The following is a 25,470-nucleotide window of genomic DNA, read 5'->3' as shown; positions in this document are numbered from 1 at the left end:
CTGAGGCAAGAACCAGAAATAAAAGGCATTCAAATTGGAAAGGAAGAAGTCAAAATGTCATTACTTGTAGATGACATGATCCTATACATAGAAAACCCTGAGAGATCTACAACAAAGATTCTAGAACTCATAAATGAGTTTAGTAAAGTTGCAGGTTATAAGATCAATGCGCAAAAATCAGTAGCATTTCTGTACACCAATAATGAGCAAGATCAGGAGGAAATCAAGAAACAAATACCATTCACAATAGTAAATAAAAAAATCAAATACTTAGGAATAAATTTAACCAAAGAAGTAAAGAACTTATACACCGAGAACTATACAAGATTGTTCAAGGAAATCAAAGAAGACCTAAATAAATGGAAGACTATTCCTTGTTCATGGATAGGAAGACTGAACATTTTTAAGATGTCTATCCTACCAAAACTGATCTACACATTCAATGCAATCCCAATAAAAATCAACACAGCCTTCTTTAAGGAACTAGAAAAACTAACTATGAAATTTATTTGGAAAAGAAAGAGACCCCGAATAGCCAAAGACATACTGAAAAAGAAAAATGAAATTGGAGGAATCACACTACCTGACTTTAAAACATACTACAAAGCTACGGTGGTGAAAACAGCATGGTATTGGCATAAAGAGAGACACATAGACCAATGGAATCGAATTGAAAGCTCTGATATAGAACCTCACATATATAGCCACATAATATTCGATAAAGCCACCAAACCCTCTCAACTGGGAGAGAGTGGCCTATTCAACAAATGGTGTCTGGAGAACTGGATAGCCATATGTAGAAGAATGAAAGAGGATTACCACCTCACACCTTATACAAAGATCAACTCAAGATGGATCAAAGACCTAAATATAAGAGCCAAGACCATAAAAACCTTAGAAAGCAGTGTAGGGAAACATCTACAGGACCTTGTAATAGGAAATGGATTTATGAATATCTCACCAAAAGCACGAGCAGCAAAAGAACTAATAGATAAATGGGACTTCCTCAAAATTAAAGCCTTCTGCACCTCAAAGGAGTTTGTCAAGAAAGTAAAAAGGGAGCCCACTCAGTGGGAGAAAATATTTGGCAACCATATATCTGATAAGAAACTTATAACTTGCATATATAAAGAACTCCTATATCTTGAAAATAAAAAGATAAACAACCCATTTAAAAAATGGGAAAAAGACTTAAACAGACACTTCGCCAAAGAAGAAATACAAATGGCAAAAAAGCACATGAAAAAATGTTCCAAATCTCTAGCTATCAGGGAAATGCAAATCAACACCACAATGAGATACCATCTTACACGCATAAGATTGGCAGCTATGAAAAAAACAGAAGAATACAAGTGCTGGAGAGGATGTGAAGAAAGGGGAACACTCATCCACTGCTGGTGGGAATGCAGAAGGATCCAACCATTCTGGAGGACAGTATGGCAGTTTCTCAAAAAACTAGCCATAGATTTGCCATATGACCCAGCAATACCACTGCTGGGTACATACCCAGCAGAACTGAAAACAAGGACGCAAACCGATATATGTACACCAATGTTCATAGCAGCATTGTTCACTATCGCCAAAAGTTGGAATCAACCCAAATGCCCATCAACAGATGAGTGGATCAATAAAATGTGGTATATACACACAATGGAATACTACTTGGCTATAAGAACAAACACACTACAAACACATGTGATAACATGGATGAATCTTGAGAACCTTATGTTGAGTGAAACAACCCAGACATTAAAGGACAAATACTACGTGACCTCAATGATTTGAAATAACCAAGCTGCCCTAGATAGCAAGAGACTGAACGATAGGCTTACAGGAAATCGGAGGGTGGAGGAAGGATGTGAGCCGATGTCTGCAGGGGTGGAATTTAAGACGAGATGGTGGTAAGTATGAACACAAAGAAGAGATAAAAGGGGGGCAGGGGTTGCCTTTGGTTGGGGCTTTGTGGGTTTGAGGGAGGCTGGGGATGGGCGGATGGGTAACATTGCCCAAAAGTGGGAGGAGGGAGGGGTAGCATACGAACACAGGAGAGGGTCAGGTGTTGGTGGAGAGTAAAATGCCGAGAAAATAATATCAAAATATAATAAAGAGGGTTACCTGTTTAGAATGCTCGGAGGGGAGGGTCTGATGCAGGACGTGCTCCTGGAGAATGTCTAAATGCTCATTCTGCCAGAGTGGGTGACACCATGGGGTAGAAACCCAAGTAGTGAGAGTGGGGGTGGACCCACATCCTGGGGAGGACTAATGCCATCAAATAGAGGGAACTGTATCCCTCGAAAGAAAGGGTGGCTCCCAGGGCATTGGGACAGTTGAGCAAGCTAGAGCCTGAACACTATTCCATCTATATCTGGAAGTGGCTCCTCGGGAAACGGAGGTTGGCTGTCACTGTGGGCACCAAGGTGGAAAGGAAAATGGACGTTAAATGTGTGTAACCAAGGTAAATGGGGGGTAAGAGAGGAGTTTCGTGAGAGTACACAAGGATGGATATAAAACATGTAATATTACACCATAACATATAGGAGATGACAGACTGATAATGTAAACCATAATGTAAAACATAGGATAACTAAGAATGTAAAAAAACTGTGTATCCTAAAGTATGCTCCACAATGTAAGTACAGATGTCACCTTGTTTGAAAGCTATTGTCTCAGATTCTGTACATTACGTTAAGTAAATATGATGTGAATAGGGTGTAAGAGTATCGCTGTGGAAGGGAAAGGTTTTGTGGTGGATGTATGGGAGTGCTGTATACCATATATATACATTGCTGTGGTCTAGGGCTCCTGTGAAGAGAAGCTCAATAATTAGGGAGGGGGGGGGGAAAGATAGGATGTAGAATTTTTTCCAAGTCAACACGTATTCTTTATATAACCTTTAAACCCATTGCTATATGCCATTTCTAGTAAGGGACCCTGACATTATATTGGGCTTCAAATTTCAGGGAGTTCTGGATCACAGAGTGGTTCAACAAAGGCAATGGAGGAATACTGGTATGGGATACCATTGACAGGGGATATATGGCTGACAGGGAGCTGTACAGAACATATGTCCAGGGTGCATGGCAATGTTTGGATATACTCATAGTGGAAACAATTAAAAACCACAGCAGGGGGGGTACTGGGTTCCTGGCCAGTGGTGCTCTGTCGTGGTCCCTAGGGGAGCAGCGACAGTCTCCCAGGTGCAGTGGCGGGGACCGGGAGGGAGTGAGGGTTCAACAGTGAGCCCCTGATTCTAATGACTATGCTTGTGAGCTGATAAGCCTAAAATAAGAACAAGGCCTAGAGCAGCATTGTGCCCGGAAATTTCCTCCTGTCAACCTTCATGTTACTCAAATGTGGCCAGTCTCGAAGCCAAACTCAGCATGTAAATGCAATGCCTTCCCCCCAGCGTGGGACATGACACCCGGGGATGAGCCTCCCTGGCACTGAGGGACCACTATCAACTACCAACTGATGATGCAACTGGAAAATGACCTCATACGGAAGGTTCAACGCGGATCAGCGGAATATCCCTGTCTACATAAAATAACATGACTTCAAAATGCTGTTTGACCTAATGTAAGGGGGAAATGGAAAGGAGAAATGAGTTTATATGGCTACGAGTCTCTAAAAAAGAGTCTGGAGGCTGTCAGAAGGATTGCCCTTATGCACAACTGAGCAGAGTCTGAGAGACAGATAAAGCAGATACAACCCCCAGATATCGGTTCCTTCGAGGGCTAAAGAGACCCATGGGAGTTATGGTCATGGCCGATGGGGTTAACTACCAGGTCAGATGGCCCCTCTTTGGAACTGGTGTTTATGTGTGATGAATCTGGACTCAGATGGGATCTCTCTTCATAAGACTTTCATGCTAATGTGCTGGAGGTGCAGTTAGTGTCGGGGTTTAAGATATATTTAGGGGATTTGAATCTCTGGACTGACAATGTGATAGCCAGGTCCTGAGCCTCAACAGACTCCAGCACCTACAGTCTGACTTATTGGGCTCACCACACTCAGCTAAGATGGAGTTGAAGAAGGACAACCATGGAGCCTAGAGTGATTACAACTGAAAGTGGGAGGATTGCATCCAGCATCCATGTAGAATCTGAGCCTCCTCTTGACATAGAGGTGCAATGGACACGACCAATCCAATGTCCACATAGAAAAGGTGGCATTGGATTGAGAAAAGTGGACATGATGGCTGATGGGTATGGGGAAAGGCAGGAAGAGATGAGAGGTGGAGGCGTCTTTGGGACATGGAGCTGCCCTGGATGGTGCTTCAGGGGCAATCACCGGACATTGTAAATCCTCACAGGGCCCACTGGATGGAATGGGGGAGAGTATGGGCCATGATGTGGACCATTGACCATGAGGTGCAGAGGTGCCCAAAGATGTACTTGCCAAATGCAATGGATGTGTCATGATGATGGGAAGGAGTGTTGCTGGGGGGGGGAGAGTTAGGGTGGGGGTGGTAGGGTTCAATGGGACCTCATATATATATATTTTTAATGTAATATTATTACAAAGTCAATAAAAAAAAATTCAAACTAAAAAAAAAAAAGAGTGTAAAGGGGTCCTGAGACCAAAAAGTTTTGAGAACCACAAAGCTACAGCAATGTTTTTTATTTTGTTTTTGTTTTAGAGTGTTGCTTTTCAACTAGAACTGTGAATCATTACAAAAGAAACACTGACTACTTGGGGGAAAGGATACTGGAGTCTAAATGATAATTGAAGAAGACTTTTCGCTGTATCTAACTTTATGCCTTTTCATTTCAAACTCTCTAAATGTGATCTTATTTGAAATAAATATTGTAGGTCCCATCTTTAGAGATCTTGATCTTATAGGTCTATGATGGTGCTTAGAGTTTTGGAATTGAGATAACATAGTTCCAATGGAGTTTCTCGCTTTGGTTTTATAATCCCTCTAGTCTCTTCTACACTGCAGTCAGAGGGTCCTTTAGTTTTGAGACTGAGAAAAATGTCCAAATCAAGGCATGAAGGCGGTGCTTTCTTCTAAGGGCTGGCTTCCAGTGATCCTGAACTCCTGTGTCACATCACAAGACACATGGCAGTGTCTCCTGGTCTTTCCCTTCTCTTCCAGGTTTTGTTGCTTTCTCCTAGCTTTATTCATTATGCTAAGCTTGCTCTGCTGAAGGAAGTTTCATTACCCAAGGCTTCTGAACTATATTGTTGCAAGCCAGACCCATAGTAGGAGTATAAATAATAGGCATGAATTTCTTGATGTCAGACATTAGCACTCTGTAAAAGAGCTTTTCATTTCCATCTTGAAGATCCATTAAGAGAAGACACCTGTCAAACTCAGAGTTCAGACTCTCTACATTTTAAATTACTCTGAGGACCTGGGTAGCCTGACTAATGATGCAAGGTGGCAACAGTCCATGAGTGTTCACTGGCTGTCTCTTCCAGGGTGAAAGCTAAGTCCTTGCTGAGGTGGGGGTCCGGGGTCACTGTGTAGCCATGCTGGTCAGTGTGGTTGAAGTGGTAAGGGGCTTGGGGCTCCATTGCTGGTGTGCAGTTCGGCAGCAGGGGTGGGTGGGTATGGGAGACACGTAGGGTGCAGGTGGTGGGCGCTGCTGCAGCACCTGCAGTGACTGTGGCCCACTCAGTGTCTTTTTGATGTCCTTTATCTCTTTAGCCATATTGTCTTTTAACTCATTAATATGATTTTGGAAATTTGTATGACTCTCGATCTTGCTGATTAGTTGTCTCAAATCCTGTGTCTTGTCTGGGGCTTTGATATACTCCTTTGCTTGGACCATTTTTTCCATTTTCTTACTATGGCTTGTAATTTTTTGCTGATTGTCTAGGAATCTGGTTATGCTGGTGATACTTTCTGTCTCTTTCATAGGGAGTTAGTGGCCGGAGGCTGTGTGTTACTGCTGTTCTTTGATTTTTGGTTCAACCACTTGTGTTAGTTGAGGAAATCTGGGCCCTGGACCCGGTAATTGGTTGCAGACCTGCTTCCAAGGGCCTTGAGGAGGGAGGCTGGAAAGGCTGGAAAAAAAACCCCTCTTATTTATTTACTTTTTTTTGTCTTTTCAATTTTTTTTATTTTTAAAAAGATACTTAGATTACATAACTGTTACAGAGAATACATAGGGGACTCCCATATGCCTTGCTCCCCACATCTCCCACATTTTCCTACATTAGCAACATCTTTCATTAGCATGGTACATTCATTGCAATTGATATACACATTTTGGAGCATTGCCACTAAGTTTGGATTATAGATGACATTGTAGTTTACACTCTCTCCCACTCAATTCTGTTTATTATGGCAAGATATATAATGGCCTGTATCTGTCATTGTAACGTCATTCAGGACAATTCCCAAGGCCCGAAAATGCCCCCTTGTTACATCAGTTTTTCCCTCTCCCTACCCTCAGAACCTCCAGTGTCCTCTGCCTCCACATCAATGATATTTCTTCCATTGCTAGAATCACAATAAGTCTATAGTAGACTAATAGTAAGTTTACTTTAGTCTATAGTTCATTCCCCAATTCTGAAGATTCTGGGATGGTGAAACCCACTCCACCTTTGTGGAGCCCATAAGCCTGACGGATGGGACTCTCTTGCTCACAGCTGTAGACACACTCTTGGTTCCTTTGCATGTTGGTTATTCATCATCTCCTCCTTGTTAGTTGTCTTGGGTGAGTCCAATGAACTGGAGAGTAGGTACTGCAATTCTGTTGCGATTCAAGGTCCAGCTGGCACCTGGACAGCTTACTTTTAATTTCCTCAATACACTTCCTTGGTTGGCCAGCCGATGGTGCTCTCTGGCAGCCCTCTCAGTTCAATGCCTGTTGGGAGTGTGTTGCTGCAACATGGACCAGATCAGTGTGACAGAGGGTCCTGCCTGGAGGGGAAGAGGCTTGTAATTCAAACTTCCTCAGAGATTGTTCACCAACCTTTACTGGCAGCCTCCTCTCTTTTCCCAGGTGGGATATAATTCCACTCCCCTCTGCATCCTCAACAACCAGTCCCTGCCAGTAGGAAGGGTGACTGAGAGGGCCGGATTTCTTTAGGCCCCTGTGGGCTCCCAGGCCTAACAATGGCTTGGCCCCTCCTGGCGTGGAAGGACCCTTGGGACACAGCAGATCAAATTTGTGGGTCAAAAGCTGAGTTAGCCTTAGGCTGTGTCCCTCCCTCCCATTTCCTGGGGAAGTGGATCACTGGGGCCTCCTTTTTCTGTAGCACCAAGACCTGAGGCCTGAGAATTCAAAATTGTCTCTAGGGTGGGGGAGGGCACCTGCAGCTGCAGCTGCAGATTTAACTCACAGTTTTATCGTTGAGATTCTTTTCCTTTGCCCCTCTGTGTTCTGGGCAGCCTTCCCCTGGTGTCCTAAACCCTAGACCATTTTTTTCCAGCCTGTTTTTACCTGTCCTTTCATTATTTTTCTGGGAGAGGAGAGAGTCCCGTGTCTTTCTAGTCCACCGTCTTTCTGAAAGTACCCAATTTTCTTTATAGAAAGAATTTTATTTGTCTTAGTATTTCTACTTTCTAGTATATTATAAGGTACTCAATAAATATTTTCTGAAAAAAGGAGTGTTTACTATGTGCCCTAAGCTAGTATTTCTTAAACCTAATGTGTGCCATATCACCGGAAAGCATGCTAAAATGCTGATTCTGATTAGGGATGGAACCCAAAAATCTAAATTTCTAATAAGCTTTTAAGGAATGCCAATGTTTCTGTTATGAGCACCACACTTAAAATTGCAGGACTCAAGACACCTTTTCTTTACAATAAAGGTAGTTACCCAGAGCTCTCACAAGGGGGTGCAATGGGCAAACATTTGTATTGCTATTTATAAATTACTGGTTTGAATGAATACATACTACACGCTTTTCAGTGTTTTGCTAATTATTATTTATTCCATGAAGCACACATAGTGTGTGTCTTGATACACTGAAAATAGATTTTCCCTTAAGCTATGTCTTTTAAGAATTTGCCAAGATTATGCTCAAAGAAACTGGGTACATTCAAATCTATGATTTGAAGTATGAAGTAAGAACAGTACTGAAATATTATATTAATAGATGTGCAATATCTGAAAGGTGAAAATAATAAAAATGATAAAATTAATAATGATAACAATAGTCATTCACTGATATGTATTATATGTGTAGTATCATACTAGCTATACTACATGGCTCGTTTAATCCTCTCAATAACCCTGTGATATAGGTAATATTTTCTTCAGCTTACAGGAAACTGAGGTTTAGAAAAGTTAAATAAAGTGACCAAGGTGTGAAGGACAAAAAAAGGACGATCCATCTATTTCCAAAGTCCTCACTCTATTGTATTGTTCCTGCAAATTATTCTATTGTGATTTAGAACATTTATCTGTGAGTCTTAATTTGCCACATGCTTTTTTAAAACCCTGTATCCATTTCCCCATTCCCCATTTCTGCCTCCCCCAAGACGTTGGCAATCTACTCTCTATCTCTATGGATTTGCCTATTCTGGGCATTTCATATAAATGGAAGCACACAATACATGGCATTTTGTGTCTGGCTTCTTTCAATGAGAATAATGTTTTCCAAGTTCATCCATGTTGTGGCATGCATTAGTACTTCATTCCTTTTTTAATTAGAGGAGTTGTAGGTTTACAGGAAAATCATGCAGAAAATATGGAGTTTCCATATACTCCTCCTATATTAACACCTTGCCTCTATGTGGTATAAGTGTTACAAATGATGAAAGAATATTATAATTGAACTTATTAACTGTAGTCTATGGTACATGTAGTCTAGGGTTCATTGTTTGTGTTGTACTGCCCCATGGGTGCTAAATAATTTTATTCTGGTAAGGTATATATAATCTAAAATTTCCTTCTTTAGCCATATTCAAATACATAATTCATGCTGCTAATTACATTTACAACGTTGTATCACCATCATCACCATCCATTACCAAAACTTTTCTGTCACTCCAAAAAGAAACTCTGCATAATTTAAGCATTATCTCCCCATTGTCTACTCCCGATCTTGGCCCCTGGTAACCAATATTCCAATTTTTTACTCTATGAATTTGCTTATTCCAATTATTTTATATCAGTGAGATCATACAATATTTGTTCTTTTTTGCCTGGTTTATTTCATTCAACATGATGTCTTCAAGGTCTACCCATGTTGTCACATGTGTCACTCTTTTTCACAGTTGAATAATATTCCTTTGTACATATATACCACATATTGTTTATCCATTCATCTTTTGATGGACATTTAGATTGCTTTCCATCTTTTGGCAATTGTGAATAATGTTGCTATGAACAATGGTGTGCAAATATCTGTTCAAGTCCCTGTTTTCAATTTTTTGGGGTATATACCTTGAAGTGGGATTGCAGTATCATATGGTAATTCTATACTTTCTGAGGAACTGTCAAACTGTCTCCCACAGTGGCTACACCATTTTATATTCCCACCAACAATGAATGAGTGCTCCTATTTTTCCATATCCTCTCCAATATTGTAATTTTCCATTTTTAAGATAGCAGTCATTCTAGTGGGTGTGAAATGGTATCTCATTATTGTTTTGATTTGCATTTCCCTAATAGATCATGAGATTGAGCATCTTTTAATGTGCTTTTTGGCCATTTATATATCTTCTTTGGAGAAACATCTATTCATATCTTTTGCTTATTTTTAAATTGGGTTGTTTGTCTTCTGTTGTTGAGTTGTAGGGTTTCTTTCAATATTCTGGATATTAAACCCTTATCAGATATGTGGTTTCCAAATATTTTCTCCTATTCTGTAGGTTGTCTTTTTACTTTCATGATAAAGTCATTTAATGCACAAAAGTTTTAAATTTTGATGAGGTTCCTTTCATCTATTTTATTTTTTGTTGCTAACACTTTGGGTGTAAGAAACCATTGCCTGACACAAAGTCTGAATATGTTTCCCTATGCTTTCCTCTAAGAGTTTTATAGTTCTGGTTCTTCTATGTAGGTCTTTTTTCCATTTCGAGCTGATTTTTGTATATGGTGTGAGGTAGGAGTCCACTTTCAGTATTTTGAATATGGACATCCAGTTTTCCCAGCACTGTATGTTAAAGACACTATTCCATCCCAACTGAATGGACTTGTCACACTTGTCAAAATCAGGTGGTTGTAGATATTAGGATTGATTTCTTAACTCTCAATTAGATCCCATTAGTCTATCCTTGTGTCTGTATCATGCTGTTTTTGATTATTGTGACTTTGTAGTAAGTTTTAAAATCAGGAAATGTTGTCCTCTGACTTCTTTTTCAGTATAGTTTTGGCTATTTGTAATTCCACATAAATTTGATGACTGACTTTTCATTGTGTTGAATCTATAAATTGCTTTGGGTAGAACTGACATCTTAACAACATTTAGTTTTTCAGTTCATGAACATGGAATGTTTTTCCATTTATTTAGGTCTTCCTTGATTTCTTTTAGCAATATCTTTTGGTTTTCTGTGAATAAGTCCTTTGCATCCTTGGTTATATTTATTCCTAAACATTTGATACTTTTAGTTGCTATTGTGAATGGAAATTTTTTCTTGATTTCTTCTTCTGATTGTTCATTGCTTGAGTATAGAAACACTTACTGATTTTCAGGTGTTGATCTTGTACCCCACGACTGTGCTGAATTAATTTATTAGCTCTAATAGTTTCGTTGTGGATTTTTAAAGATTTTCTATATAGAGGACCATGTCATCTGTAAATAGAGAAAATTTCATGTCTTCCTTTCCAATTTTTATGCCTTTTGCTTCTTTTTCTTGCCTAATTAGTCTGGCTAGAACTTCCAGTACAACGTTGTATAATAGTGAGGACAGTGGCCATCCTTGTCTTACTTATCTTAGAGGGAACATTTTCAGTCTTTCACAACTGAGTATGATGTTAGTGGTAGATTTTTCATATATGGCCTTTATCCTGTTGAGGAGATTTTCCTCTGTTTCTAGTTTTCTGAGTGCTGTGTGTGTAATCAGGAAAGGGTGCTGGATTTTGTCAAATGTCAACATTTTCTGGGTCAACTGAGGTGATTATGTTTGTTTGTTTGTTTTCCCTTTATTCTGTTAACATGATGTATTACATTAGTTGATTTTCTTGTGATGAATGACCCTTGCCTATCTAGGATAAATCCCACTTGATCATGGTGTATAATTCTGTTAATATGCAGTTGGATTTAGCTCACTTGTTTGTTGAGAATTTTTGCATCTATATTCAGAAGGAAAATTGGTCTGTAATTTTCTTTTTTTGTGGTATCTTTATCTGGCTGAGGTATGAGAGTGATATTGGCGTCATCCCTTCTCTTCAGATTTTTGGAAGCAGTTGAGCAAGATTGAGTTAATTCTTCTTGGAATGTTGGATAAAATCCAGCCATCTGATCCTGGGCTGTTCTTTCTCTTCTTTCTCTTCTTTCTTTTCTTTCCTTTCCTTCCTTCCAAAAAATTTTTTCCTTCAATCATCAGGCCATGGGGCTCATACAATGCCAATATCTGGAAAAGTGTAAAAATCTAGATGTATTGATTTCCTTTTTTCAGTTTTCTCTGAATGTGTGTGTTCAGACACGTTAACTGTATTCACTCTTCTTTAAAAATATAAAAGAAAGTACATGTACAGTTCATTTCTGATATATTAACAAAGATTCCCAGACATATCCTTATTAGCTAGCTTCCTTTCCCCTTCTTTTTTCCCCGTTTATATCCACATGCCTTCTTTCCTTTACATTCTTAGTACTTAAGGGTTCCTCTCTGGGGAAAAGGGAACGTTTGGTCAAGTAGCATCTTATTCATAAATCAGCATTTAACTAAGCTTTGGAATCCAGATACATAAGCACTTTCTCAGATTGATGTTCCTTATAAATTTAAGCTGTGGAATTATAAAAACTGAGCTTTTGGCCCCTTCAGCTTCAAAAAGAGGAACCTGCAAATCTTGAGTATTCTTGATGTCTCAAGTGCCACATCTCTAAGAACTTGCAGTTTCAACCCTTTCATTGACGTTTTCTAGTCCAAACTGCTCCCTATTCAACTATGTCTTTTGTTTAATTCTCAAAGGTGCAATATCCTAATTTAACTTTGAAAGAGAAATTCAGAGAAGACCAAATCAAACACGCTGCTGCTGAAGTGAAAACTGGGCAATCCCCATCATCCTGACCAAATTCGAATTTCTCATCATCACCTCTATACTCACATATTTGATTTAGTCTAGGATATTCCAAACTCACAAATAGATTATTATTTACCCAGTGTTCCTTTTTAAAAATTTTTAAACATTTTTTTTTTCTTTTTCTTTTGTGTGGTACTGGGGATTGAACTTGGGACCTCATACATGGGGCAGGTGCTCAACCACTGACCTATACCTGCTCCCCAGTGTTACTTTTAAATTAGAGACTCAGGACATACATTCTGTATTAGTCAGAGTTCTCTAGGGAAACAGAACCAACAGGAGATATCTGTAAATAGTATGAGGTTTTCTAAAATTGTCTCACTTGACTGTGGGTATGCACAAGTCCAAGTTTCACAGGCAGGCTGTAAGTCAGGAGCTTGGATGAAGGTCCTCAGGAGACACCTGCTATGTGCAGTAGAGATGGGAGTTCTGATGCTGAAATCACCTCTTTTAAGGCCTTTAACTTATTGCCGATGGCAGTCTCCTCAGTTGATTGTAGACGTAATCAGCTATCTATTGCAATTAAATCATCGATGGTTAGAGTACGTGAAATGCCCTTGTATTACAATTAGCCCGTTGCTTGCTTGATCAAACAGCTGGGCTTCATTACCTGAGTTGATATATTAGTCAACTAATATAGCTGAGTTGACATGTTAGTCTAACCATCACACGTTCCTTTAGAAATGATGGTCTAGATTCTCTACCAAATATATTATAAATAAAGTTTAAATTTCCAGAATAGCCCACAGTGATAATTAGTTCATACTGAAGTCAAATATAAGGCTTTTTAATTTTTCCCCTTGATTTAAAGCCATACCTGTTTTTATATTTTGGCATTTCTAAAGTCAAGATTAATCTATGGGAGCAGGTATAGCCCAGTGGTTGAGCACCTGCTTCCCATTACAAGGGCCTGGGCCTGGGCTCAATCCCCATTACCTCCTGAAAAAAACAAGAAAAAGGAAGATCTAAAAATTGTTATATATATTTAATATCAATTTTTTTCACTGAAAAGCTGTCAAATATATGATACCCATTACCTCCAATGGTGTCTTTAATCTTAGACCCAAAAGAAATAGTATTCTAATTATTCCTGATTATTTGTCTCCAGAGGGTTTGCATTCCAAGTTTGATAGTAACATATTTCCTGTCCACTATAAGGTGATTCCAACCATAGATTCAGTTTATAATCAAAAAATTAAATTAATTCCTACATTAGGGCTATACACGTTATTCCTGCCAGCCATCTCTTGAAAATAATTCCCCCCCTTATCCAGGTTATTTAATTGCTTTCTTTGAAATTTCTTCCACAGCATATAAGCACACCAGATTCCATCCCAGCTATTAAAAAAAGAAAGAAAACTTTCTCTTAGTCTATGGCTTCCCACTAGCTGTGGTCCTCTCTTTCCATCCTTTTACAGCCAAGCTCCCTAGAAGGATGCTTGCATGTTTTCCATGGAATAGAGGTATCATGATTTATATAACTTGTTCTCTCTTAATGGACATTTAAGATGCAAGCTTATTATTGTTACTATTAAGAATATGCTTCAGTTAGCATCCATGAACAAATACCTTTGTCTATTAGTTCAAATATTTCTGTATAATAGAGTTCTAGAGATGAATTGTTGAGTCTAAAGAAGCACATCTGGGACTAGAAAGACACAGGGATCTCTTCTCCTCCAGAAAAGTAGCTAGAGGACAAGCTGAAACAGGATTTAGGACACCAGGTGAAGGCTGGCCATCACCCAGAGGAGAGAGGGACAAAGGAGGGGAATCACAACTGTGAGTTGAAACTAGCGGTGCCAGCACCTTCCCCCACACTAAAGACATTTTCAAATACTCTAACCTCTAGGCCTGAGGCTACAGATAATGGGGGCTCCAGGGCGCCACCACCCCAGGAGAGGGAAAAGAGAGGGACATAACCTAAGGCTGCCTCAGCTTCCGATCCAAAAATTTGTCTGTTGTGTCCCACCGGCCTTTCTGGGCCGGGTGGTACTTATGCTGTTGTTTATGTCCTGGGAGCAGGCATGGGAATGGCGAAATTCAACCCTCGCTATCTCCCTCTCTTCTAGCTGGGACTGACTGTTGAGATCACACCTGCCGGGAAAGGGTAGACAGACAGACACAGCCTAAGGCTGACTCAGCTTTTGACCTACAAAGTGAGTCTGCTGTGTTCCACCCCACTAGCCCTTCCAGGCTGGGTGGGGCTACACTGTTGTTGGCTTTGGTAGTCCGCAAAAGGCTAAAGGCACACAACACTCCCAATTGCCTTCTTTTTTAACCCAGACTAATTGTTCAGAACACAGAGGGGGTGGAAATATTTCCTACCCCGGGAAAAGGGAGACTACTGCCAGAGAAGGCTGGAGAACTGACTGAGAAAGTTTGACTTACAAGGCTCCTAGCCTTCAGGCTGGATCTCTATCACATTGATCTGGTTCGTGAGGCAACAAACACACTTCAACCAGGACTGAACTGAGAGGCCTGTCAAAGAGCACCATCTGCTGGCAGAACAAGGAAGCATATGTGAGAAAATTTTTTAAAAGTAAGAGAGGCTTTTTCCAGCATTTATAGCTTCCTCCTCCAAGGCCCTAGGAAGCGAGACTGCCACCAATTACTCGGTCCAGAGCCCAGTTTTGAGCAACTAACAAGGACAATCCTAATGATCTAGATCAAACCAAGAATCAAACAGCAGCAGTAGCACACAGCTTCCTGCCACTCAATCCCTACGAAAGAGAAAGAAATTGAGCATCTGAGTAAACTACATCCTAATCAGATGCCTAAACATCAGCAAAACTTATGAGGCATGCTAGGAAAATGGAAGACATGGCCCAAGAAAAGGAATATATCAAAGCCCCAGAAGAGATGCAGGATTTGAGAGTTCTAATTAACAAGATGCACACAAATTTCCAAGATCAAGTTAATGAACTGAAAGGCAATATGGCTAAAGAGATAAAGGACAACAAGAAAACATTGAGCGAACACAAATAAGAATTTGAAATCTTGAATAGAAAAGTAACAGAGTTCATGGAAATGAAGGATACAGTAAGTGAGATCAAAAACACATGGGAGGTATACAACAGCAGACTCAAATTACAGAAGAAAGAATAAATGATACCAAAAACAGAACAGCTGAAGTTGAGGAGAGAAAAGAACAGAAAAAATTGAGCAGGGGCTCAGGGAGCTGAATGAAAACATGAAACACAACAACATGTGTGTCATGGGAATTCCAGAAGGAGAAGAGAAGGCAAAAGGGGCAGAAAGATTATTTGAGGAAATAATAGCAGAAAATTTCCCAACTCTCACAAAAGAAATGAAATTACATGTCCAAGAAGCACATCATACTCCAATCAGAATAAATCCAAATAGACCTACACCAAGACACGTACTACTCAGAAGGTTAAATGTCAAAGAGAACAACAAAATTTCGAGAGCAGCTAAGGAGAAGAAAACCATTACATTCAAGGGATGCCCAGTAAGACTTAGTGTGGATTCCTCATCAGAAACCATGGAGGCAAGAATACAGTGAAATGATACAATTAGGATACTGAAAGAGAAAAACTGCCAGCTGAGAATTTTTTATCCAGTAAAATTGTCCTTCAACTATGAAGGTGAATACAAAATATTCACAAACAGAAACTAAGAGAATTCATAAAAAAGAATCCACCTTTGCAGGAAATATTAAAGGAATATTAAAGGAAGCCTTAGAGCCTGAAAGAAAAAGACAGGAGAGAGAAGCCTGGAAGAGAGTATTGAAGAAAGAATAGCAGAAAGAATAACCAAAAGATTAAAAAGACAGACAAAAATATGATATGACAATTAGAAACTATAAATTAGTAGTGAAATCTAATTTCTAATCTACTGTGAAAATAAATCTAATTTCCAGTAATGTACATTAGATATTATCCTTTGAAGTGAATTTATCACTGACCTTCTTGCTGGAAGCACACAGATTACAATGATGTTCTTAAAATGGTATCACAAAGTATAAGAGTGTCTTGGTAACATTTTTTAAAAAGTCCTATGGGGTTACAATATTGATTTTAAAATTCTTTCCCAGAAACAAAATCAAAATGGCATATTTACCTCTAAACATTTTTCTGCTAAGACACTTATCCTACTTGAGGATTATATTTCATTTTCTTTTCACTTATTCTTTTTTGTCTTTGAATGAGTTAACATGAGATTTCAGGTTATTTGATTGAACAAACCTCTTGTTACATCCTTGAAATGGGCGCTTGAAGAGTTTCTACCCAGTGTAGCTCCATAGACACGTACGCAGATTGAAATCCAGGGAAAAGCATTTTCTACACTCTTCAGAAGTGCACTAACAGGGCTTTTCTCCAATATGAACCAGAACATGTCTTTTTAATTTTGAGCACCCGGAAAGCTTTCTGACATTCTGCATGTACATCATCTTGGGACTGTGACTGAGAAAATGCTTTCTCAGAGCAGCTCTGTTCTTCAGCTTTTTTGTGCATCTACTGTGAGGACAAATGGTTGTTTCTAGAGCGTCATATTCTTTGTTTTGTCTTGGCTTCTTTCTAGCAAATTCTGCCAGCTGTTTAGGATCTGATAAATCAACAGCAGATATTCCTCCAATAGTTCTTGCCGGCCGTGGACTCAGAATACTCAAGAATTGAATTCTCTCCAACAATCTGTTGAGGAAGATCTTGTTTTGCCCCTTTTTCATGTATTCTAAGGAATATTGAAGAAGTGAGTTGTCTTCATGAACCTGTTCAGAAAACTCTTATTCTGATGCTTCCTTCTGGTATTCTAAGAACTTAAGAAATGAATCCTCTTCTATCACAGGTTGATAAAATTTACCTCTTATTATGCATTCCAACCAACAGGGAAAGAATCCTCTTCCACAACCAGATGTCTACATTTATAGTATACATCATCATCATTTAAGGTTCCCATTGTTTTGGGAGGTTCCATTTCTACCTGCTAAGCTTGGCTTGGTCTGGCCTCACCAAGGACCTTTCCATATAGACCTTGATAGCAACTTGTCTTTGTCCTTCTCTTCCCTGGCTGGTTCATGTCGTCCTGCCTGCTTCCTCCTTGAAGGTTAGCACTAGCATCTATCAGTCATTTCCAGGTAGTTGATCTGTGTAAGCTGTCTTTGGCAACTACCTTCTGTTAGATTATAAGCTGTACAAGGGCAAGGGACTCCTTTGTCTTGTTCATCACACACCCCAGTACTCAGCACATTTGTCCATGCTACCACATGTACTCTGTTATTTTCTTTTCGGTTTTGTAAAAAGCAAAGATGAGGAAGAAACTGCTACTTGTGACCCCAAGAGCAGTTGAAACCAACTCAACCCCTTCTTCTTTGTTGGGAGGTTTTTGATCACTGAATCAATGTCTTTACTAGGTATTGGTTAGTTGAGATAGTCTATTTCTTCTTGAGTCAGTATAGGTAGTTTGTGTGTGTTTCTAGGAAGTTGTCCATTTCATATAGATTATCTAATTTGGAGTCCTTCATTCCTTTTTAGGCTGAATAACAGTCCAATTATGTATATATCACATTTTGTCTATCCATTCATCATTTATGAATATTTACATTGTTCTAGTTTTTTGCTATTATGAGTAATGGTTCTATTAGCATTCGTGTATAAATTTTTGTGTGAACATATGTTTTCAATCCTCCTGGCCATATACCTAGGAGTAGAATTGCTCAGTCAAATGGTTAACTCTGTGTTTAACTTTTTGAGGAACTGCTAAACTGTTACACAGTGGCTGCCTTATTTTATATCCCCACCAGCAATGTCCGAGGGTTTCAGTTTCTCCACATTCTTGCCAATACTGATTTGCCATACTCTTGGGATATTGAATTAATGAAGGGAAACCATTAAATGCTCAAAAAACTTTTGTGGTAGGTTGAATTAAATACCCCAGTGAAAGTTATGTTCTTAATCTGCATTCCTGTGAGTGTGAATTTATATGTAAATAGGATCCTTTGAAGATAGTATTTTTAGTTAATGTTTGGCCAATTGAATCAGACTGGGTTTTAGTCCATATTGCTGTAGATTTTATAATGAGAAGAAACAAGAAGCCAGAAGTCAGAGAAAGCCACAGGGAGGAGTCAGAAGCCAGAAGTAAGTAGAAACTGGAAGACACAAGGACAGAGAGATTCCTATGTGATGGGAGTCAGAGGTACGAATCAGGGTCCCTCAAGGAGTACAGCAAGCCAGCACCAAAATGCTATAGACTTTGGGGAGAAAACATTGCTTTGCTGCTGCCTTGAAGCCTTCTAAATTGTGAGCCAGTCCATTGTGTGGTGTTGGCCATAGCAGCCTAGTAAACTAAGACAGTTTTCAAAATAAGAGCCCCTTTAATGTTTAAAAATAATGAATGGGCCTCCATGCAGCTGTAAAAAGAACACTGGACTGGTCTACTCTATCATTGATTAGCTTTAAGATACTGTATTATGCACTAGCCCTTCAGATTCTCAGCTGTAGATTTGGAATAATAAAACCTTACTTGGTGGTCCTGCCATGAGGCTAAAACAAATAGTTAAGGCATGAAAAATCACTTTCACAAATGAGTAATGGCAGGGGCAGAACTGCCATGAAGTTAATGAGGCTTAAGTGTTAGCAATTATTACATATATGGGCCCTTTCCAAGGCCTTGATCTCTTTCCACTCTAATATTTTCTCTCTTGTTGAGTAGCAACGGAGTGGCCAAAAACACGTTGAGTCAGAGCTAAATATAAGTTGAGTTGGCTTCTAATTGACTTGTTTCTGATAAGTGAATCCTAGATGTCAAGAATGTCATGGTGGTATCTTCATTTTTTATCTATAAACTGTATTTCCCGTAGTATCTATAGTAGGTGCTGGGAATACAAGTATGTTTCAAAATTTTAATTTACTTCTCTTGGATGCCAACTGACAGAATAGACTTAAAATAAGCAAAAATGTAGAAGAATTGAATAATGTGACTAATAAGCCTGTAACAGACACATATCACATTTTATACCAAGCAAAAAGAACACACACATTTGGAGTACACATTGTATGTTTATTAATATTCTTTATGTTCTTGGCCACAACAATGTCCCACTGTGTTCCAAAGAGTTAATATCATGCAGGCTCTGTTCTGTGGTCATAATGCAAAAAACTTAGAAATCATTAACAATAAAAAAGAACTTAACTTTTTCCATGATTTGGAGACCAACAAACAAAAAAATCAAAAGAAACACTCCTTCCTTCTTCCCCCCCACCCCCAATTCTTGAGTTAAAGAGATCATCACATGTGAAAATTCATGAGACACAATCACAGCTGTAATTAGAGGGAAAATTGTAGTTTTAAGCACATATATCAAAAAGCAAGAGATTTTAAAGGAAAACAAACTTAACATTTAACTCCAAAAAGTAGAAAAAGACAATAGTGCGAGCCCTACCATGGAATACAGAAGTACAGAAGAGTGTGTTACAGTTCCTGACCTGACTTATATATAGGTAGTGTTCTGAGGGGGCCCCTGCAGAGACATCTAACCTGGGAAAGGTTGCGTCAGATTATGAAAGCTTTGTTGTGAAAAGGATGGACAGGTGTAAAGCATTTTTTTCTCCCCCTCCCTAAAGTATAGAGAAGTAGGTAAGAGTTCAAGCTCTAGAAAAGAGTTTCTTTTTTTAAAGATTTATTTTTTATTTACTTCTCTCCCCTTCCCCACCCTCACCCCCAGTTGTTTGCTCTCTGTCTCCATTTGCTGTGTATTCTTCTGTGTCTCCTTATATTCTTGTCGGTGGCATCAGGAATCTGTGGCTCTTTTTGTTTAGTCATCTTGCAGCATCAGTTCTCTGCATGTGCGGTGCCACTCCTGGGCAGGCTGTACTTTTTTCGTACTGGGTGGCTCTCCTTGCGGGGCATGCTCCTTGCGCGTGGGGCTCCCCTATGTGAGGGACACCCCTGCGTGGCAGGGCACTCCTTGTGTGCATTAGCTCTGCATGTGGGCCAGCTCATTACATGGGTCAGGAGGCCCTGGGTTTGAATCCTCTCCCATGTGGTAGGCAGATGCCCTATCTGTTGAGCCAAATCCACTTCCCCTAGAAAAGGGTTTCTTAACAAGGGGTCAATGAGCTTGAATTTAAATTAAAAAAACATTATTTTTATGGGCATGTGTTAGTGGGGGTGTGATATATTTATTAAATAATACGCACTATAGTATGGGCTTAGTAAGGAGTCTGTGGTTTTTTCCTGACTAGCAAAGGGGTCTGTGGAACAAAAAAGGTTAAGAACCCCTGCTCTAGAATCAGATGGCTTTGGATTAGAATCCTGACTCTGCCACTTATTAGCTGTGTGTCCAATGGGAAAGCCATTTAACCTCTTGAAGCCTCAGTTTTCTCATCTGTAAATGGATAATAAGAGTCACCTGATAGGTTTATTGTGCATGTGAAGCAATTAGCACAGTGCCTGGCATATAGCTAGGTTGATCATGCATCCAGGTTTGCGTGGGAAAGATCCAGTTTATCCATTGTCATGGGGTAATTTTTCAGAACACCCTATTTTCATCTTGAAAGTGTCTCAGTTTGCTTGAAAGTTATATGGTCACACCTACTTGACTTTCTATGTGTACATGAATAGAAAAATCATCTTGGCTGCTGACAAAGAGAGGTCAGTTAGGAGGGGTCTGAATCAAGCACATGGGAACTGATTGGAGAGTTCCAGAATAGTTAAAAAAAAATTTTTTTTGACAGTAAAACCAGTTTATTCACAAATAAATAAATACACACTGGGCAGCGCCTCCTGCCTGCCTTAAGATCCATCAGGGGGGCCGAGGGGCTGGGAAGGACCGTCCTAAGTGACCCTCTAACTTCCAGGAACGCCCGTGCTGGGATCGCAGGTGCCCTTTCCAACAGGGGCGTCTGGAGAGGGACGCTTCCAAGGTGCTCAGGCCAAAAGGGCCTCGGTGCGCACAGACAGGGTGCCAGCCGTCCGTTGTCACTTGGACTCAGGCCGGTGGCCACTCCAGGGGCCAGGTCTCTAGCAGGGCCACCACGTCGCGGGGGAAAGAGCGGAGAGCAGGGGCCTCGCTCCAGGGCCTGCGCTGCGGGGCACGCCTCCTGGGCGTAGAGCAGCGGGGGGGGGGGGGGGGGGGGGGGGTCGCTTGGCTCCGGCGCAGCCAGGGGGGCATGGGGGTGGCGACCCCCAGCCCGCGGCGGCGACCCCAGCCCCCGGCGGCGACCCCAGCCCCCGGCGGCGACCCCAGCCCCCGGCGGCGACTCCAGCCCGCGGACCTTAATTTTTGTTTTTTTTTTTTTTAAAAGAAAGCAACCTTTATACAACTGGGGACTAGTACACTTCTAAGATTGCGCCAATTTTCTGACTTTGGTGACCGTGTGGATGGTGGCAGGGAATTTGTCGAGGGGGGGCCCACAGAAGGAAGCACAGATTTGGGAAGAAGGCATGCTGAGTTTTGGACGCATCAGTTTTGAGATGTCCAAGGGACCACAACGTGGAGTTCGTTTGAGAGCCAGAGATCAGAATCTGAAGTCCAGGGACAGGTCGGGGCTGGAGATGGAGATACGGGTCTTACCTGTATGTGCGCGCGCAGGAGATCACTCAGGGAGAGAAAGGAACAGTGAGAAGAGATGTGGGCCAAGAGCCAAGCCCTGAGTAACCCTGCCAGTTAGGAGTCCATGAGGATGTTGTTGCCTGGAGGCTGGGGGGAAACCAGGAGAAACGAAGGCCACGGCGCCGAGGGGGAGAAAGTTTCAAGAAGCAGCGCGTGGTCAACTGTGTCAGTGCCACTGTACCTGCCGTATGAAAATCATGGTTTCTTTTGGAAGGAAATGTTCTGTGGGGTCACGGGCGGGGGGCCGGAAGGAAGCAATTGCAGAGAGTTTAATTTGAATGGCAGATACGGAGAAATAGTTCAGTAAAATTTCTAAAATGTCTTAGGGTTGTGGGGATTTACGTTAAACCCATAATCAGGATAATGAAACTAATGCATTGGAAAGTTGTAGAATTCTTCTGGCTGGCAAATAAGCGCCCACGGCTGTTATTTACTGTGCACTGATATCCTGCCAGGCACAGCGCACGTGCTTTCTTATGTGATGTTGGCGGCGACTGTGAGGAATAAACCCCTGTGACAAATGCAGACACTGACTTTCAGAGACTGAGTGGCCGGCCCAATGGTTGATCTCCGACCCACCCCAAGTCCATGTTTGGACCTCAACTCCAACCTCAAAACACTGCTTCTGTCCCCACCCCCCTTTTTAGAGTATAGGGAGGTGAAATTTAAAAAACATCTACTGGATAGTAATCCTTTAAAAAATAAAAATGCAGAAAGTTCATTTAAGTGTCGAGGAAGGCAGTCCCTGGTTTATCACCATGTACACCTTGGCCCTCGCAAACATGGGAGGCATTTTTCAAAAACCGTTGTGCTTTTTGTGCTGGGACTGCAGAGTGGAAGAGGACTGGTCTTTCCTACCTGAGCCCTGCTTTAAGGAGAACGTGGAAACCGTGTATCTGTTGGTCCTGGAAAACCGGGACCTTGGCCCTGGGTAAAAGAATAAGTTTCATCTTAACCCTCAAGAATGATGTCTTTTTGTGTCTTCATGTGTTATCTGGAGCCCAGTCAAAGGGTTTGAGTGAGAAATCCAACCCAATGCACGATGGACAGTCTGCACCTGTTTCTGCCAAATATCACAATCCTTTAGGGTTGTTAGTGCACAGTTGTCTTTTGGGCTCTATGTGTATATTATTCTTTATATCATGTATACATTATATATAATCTTTATATATGTGGAACATTCATAATACCTTTTTTTTTAAAGATTTATTTATTTATTTATTTATTTAATTCCCCCCCTCCCCCGGTTGTCTGTTCTCTGTGTCTATTTGCTGCGTCTTGTTTCTTTGTCCGCTTCTGTTGTCATCAGCGGCACACGAAGTGTGGGCGGCGCCATTCCTGGGCAAGCTGCTCTTTCTTTCGCTCTGGGCGGGCTCTCCTTACGGGGCGCACTCCTTGCGCGTGGGGCTCCCCTACGCGGGGACACCCCTGCGTGGCAGGGCACTCCTTGCGCGCATCAGCACTGCGCATGGGCCAGCTCTACACGGGTCAAGGAGGCCCGGGGTTTGAACCACGGGCCTCCCATGTGGTAGACGGGTGCCCTAACCACTGGGCCAAGTCTGTTTCCCTCATAATACCTTTAAAAAATGCACTGCTTACAAATGTAAACAGAAGTATTTCTAAAAGAAAGAAAAATAGAGAGCAAGTCAAATAGTTTAAAATAGAGGAGGAGTAAATAAAATGGGGATAATACATTTCATGGATACTAGACAGTTAAAAGAATGGGCTAGATCTGTTTGAATTAATTTGGGTTGAGCAAAAAAATATATTGTTGAGTGAAACTAACATAGTGCAAAGTGACATATAGCATGATATATATAAATACTTAAAATAATAAAATACAGATTTCCTATAGATCTAGTCATATGTAAAATATGTGGTTACCTTGGTAGCTGGGAGCTGGAGGAATTGGGACTAGTAGAGGTTGAGGAGGACTTCGGCATTAAAGTGTGATCTGTGGGCCCCTGGGAGTGAGTCCCCATGACCCTTTCAGGGGATCTTTGAAGTCAAAACTGTTTTTGTAAGAACGCTGCGATGTTATTTGCCCTTTTTACAATGTTGACATTTGCACTGATGGCACAAAACTAATGGTGTGTAAAGCTGCTGGGGCCTTAGCAGAAGGAAAGCAGGGGCCCCCGCAGTACCAGGAGTCATCATTTTTTTCACCACCACTCCCTTGAACTGAAAAAATAAACCAGCCAGGCTCACTTAAGAATGACCTTGGGGAAGGAGTAAAAATGATTTTATTAAATCTTGACCCTTATGTACACATTTAAAAAAATATCCTGGGTGATGAAGTATATTTAAAGCATCTTTGCTTACTATCAAGATATGGTTGTCTTGAGGAAAAGCACGTGCATGTTTGAGTTGAGAGCTAAGTTCATCTTTTTTTTTTTTTCCCAAGGAACACCATTTTCATTTAAAAGAATGACTGACAGGCAAACTGGGCTATTTGACAGATATTTTCCTGCAAATGAACAAAACAAGCCTGTTACTTCAAGGAAAACAACTGTCAATATTTGTTACCAATGATAAAATACAAGTTTTCAAGCAAAAATCAGAATTTTGGAAACCTTGTTTCTACCACCATGAGCTTGAGAGCTTCCCAATACGAAGACTTTCCTGATGAGACCAGGAGTAATATTAACAATTTTTTGGATATTGTATAATAAAAATGAATCAACATTGGAAAGATCTGTCTAATCCGTGGAATCAGTATTTTCCAAATGACCAATGCATTCTGTGACAAAGTAATTTTATTCCTCTGTTTTTCTGTGGTTTTTGGCTCTAAAAAATCATTTGCTGCAAAAGGCTTTTCTTATAAGGGACATAGATTGTTAGAAGTAAGTTATTTAGAAGTGGGGTACAATTCACAACATACATAGCTCCAAGGAACTTTCTCTTACCTTTTCTTCCCATTTATCTTATACTTCACATTCCTTCTCTCCCACTTTACTCCTTTCCGGCCGTTTCTCTCTTCTTCTCCATACCTCCAAGCCAAAGTGACAAAAGTAGCCCAGGGGTGTGGTTGTTGCTGGTAATTGTGTATGTGTGTGTGTGCCTGTACAGAGTGTAGTAGTTGGGGGGTAGCAAATAATGGTCATTTTTGTTTTCTTCCATGTGTTGACGTTAATACAAACCCTTTCTTCTGTCCTATTTTAAAAAATTTTTATTTTGAAATAATTTCCAACTTACAGAATAGTTGCAAAAATAATACAAAACCCATACAGATAACTCCAGCATACACCACCCCAAGATACCCAGATCCACTAACTTTAACATTTTGCTATCTTTGCCATATCATTCTAACCATCTATCAGTCTGTCTCTCTCTCTCTCTCTCATCTCTTTGTGTATCTATCTAATCAATTTTCTGAATATTTGAGAGTAGGTGGTATGTAGCATGCTCCTGAACATATGATATTTCCATATACATTTTCTAAAAACAAAGTTAGAAATTTAAGTGACAGAAAGCTTAGACTATATTCCAATTTTTTTCTGTGTTCCAAAAATATCCTTTTGAGCCTTTTCTCCTTCATTACTAGATTCCATCCAAGACCACGTCTTGCATTTAGTCATCATTGTCTCTTTAGTTGGTCTTTTCCTTCCTTCCCTTCTTTCTCTCTTTTTCTCTCTCTGTCTATCTTTTTAATTGTGGCAACAAATATTTAACACTAACTTCCCCATCTCATCCACTGCCAAGGATGCCGTTCAGTGGAATTAGCCACACTCCTAATGTTATGCTACCCT

At 40.4% G+C, this 25,470-nt stretch overlaps 1 pseudogene; it reads right to left on the bottom strand.

Annotated features, from left to right (window-relative positions):
• Nucleotides 1-16,294: 16,294 nt before the first annotated feature.
• LOC101431958 (zinc finger protein 42 homolog) overlaps nt 16,295-25,470 on the bottom strand; it is a 75,768-nt pseudogene continuing 66,592 nt past the window's right edge.

Source organism: Dasypus novemcinctus, chromosome 8 (assembly GCF_030445035.2).
Source record: "Dasypus novemcinctus isolate mDasNov1 chromosome 8, mDasNov1.1.hap2, whole genome shotgun sequence".
Classification (NCBI taxonomy): domain Eukaryota; kingdom Metazoa; phylum Chordata; class Mammalia; order Cingulata; family Dasypodidae; genus Dasypus; species Dasypus novemcinctus.
Note: the sequence above shows the minus strand (reverse complement) of the source record. Positions and strands in the feature narration are given on the sequence as shown.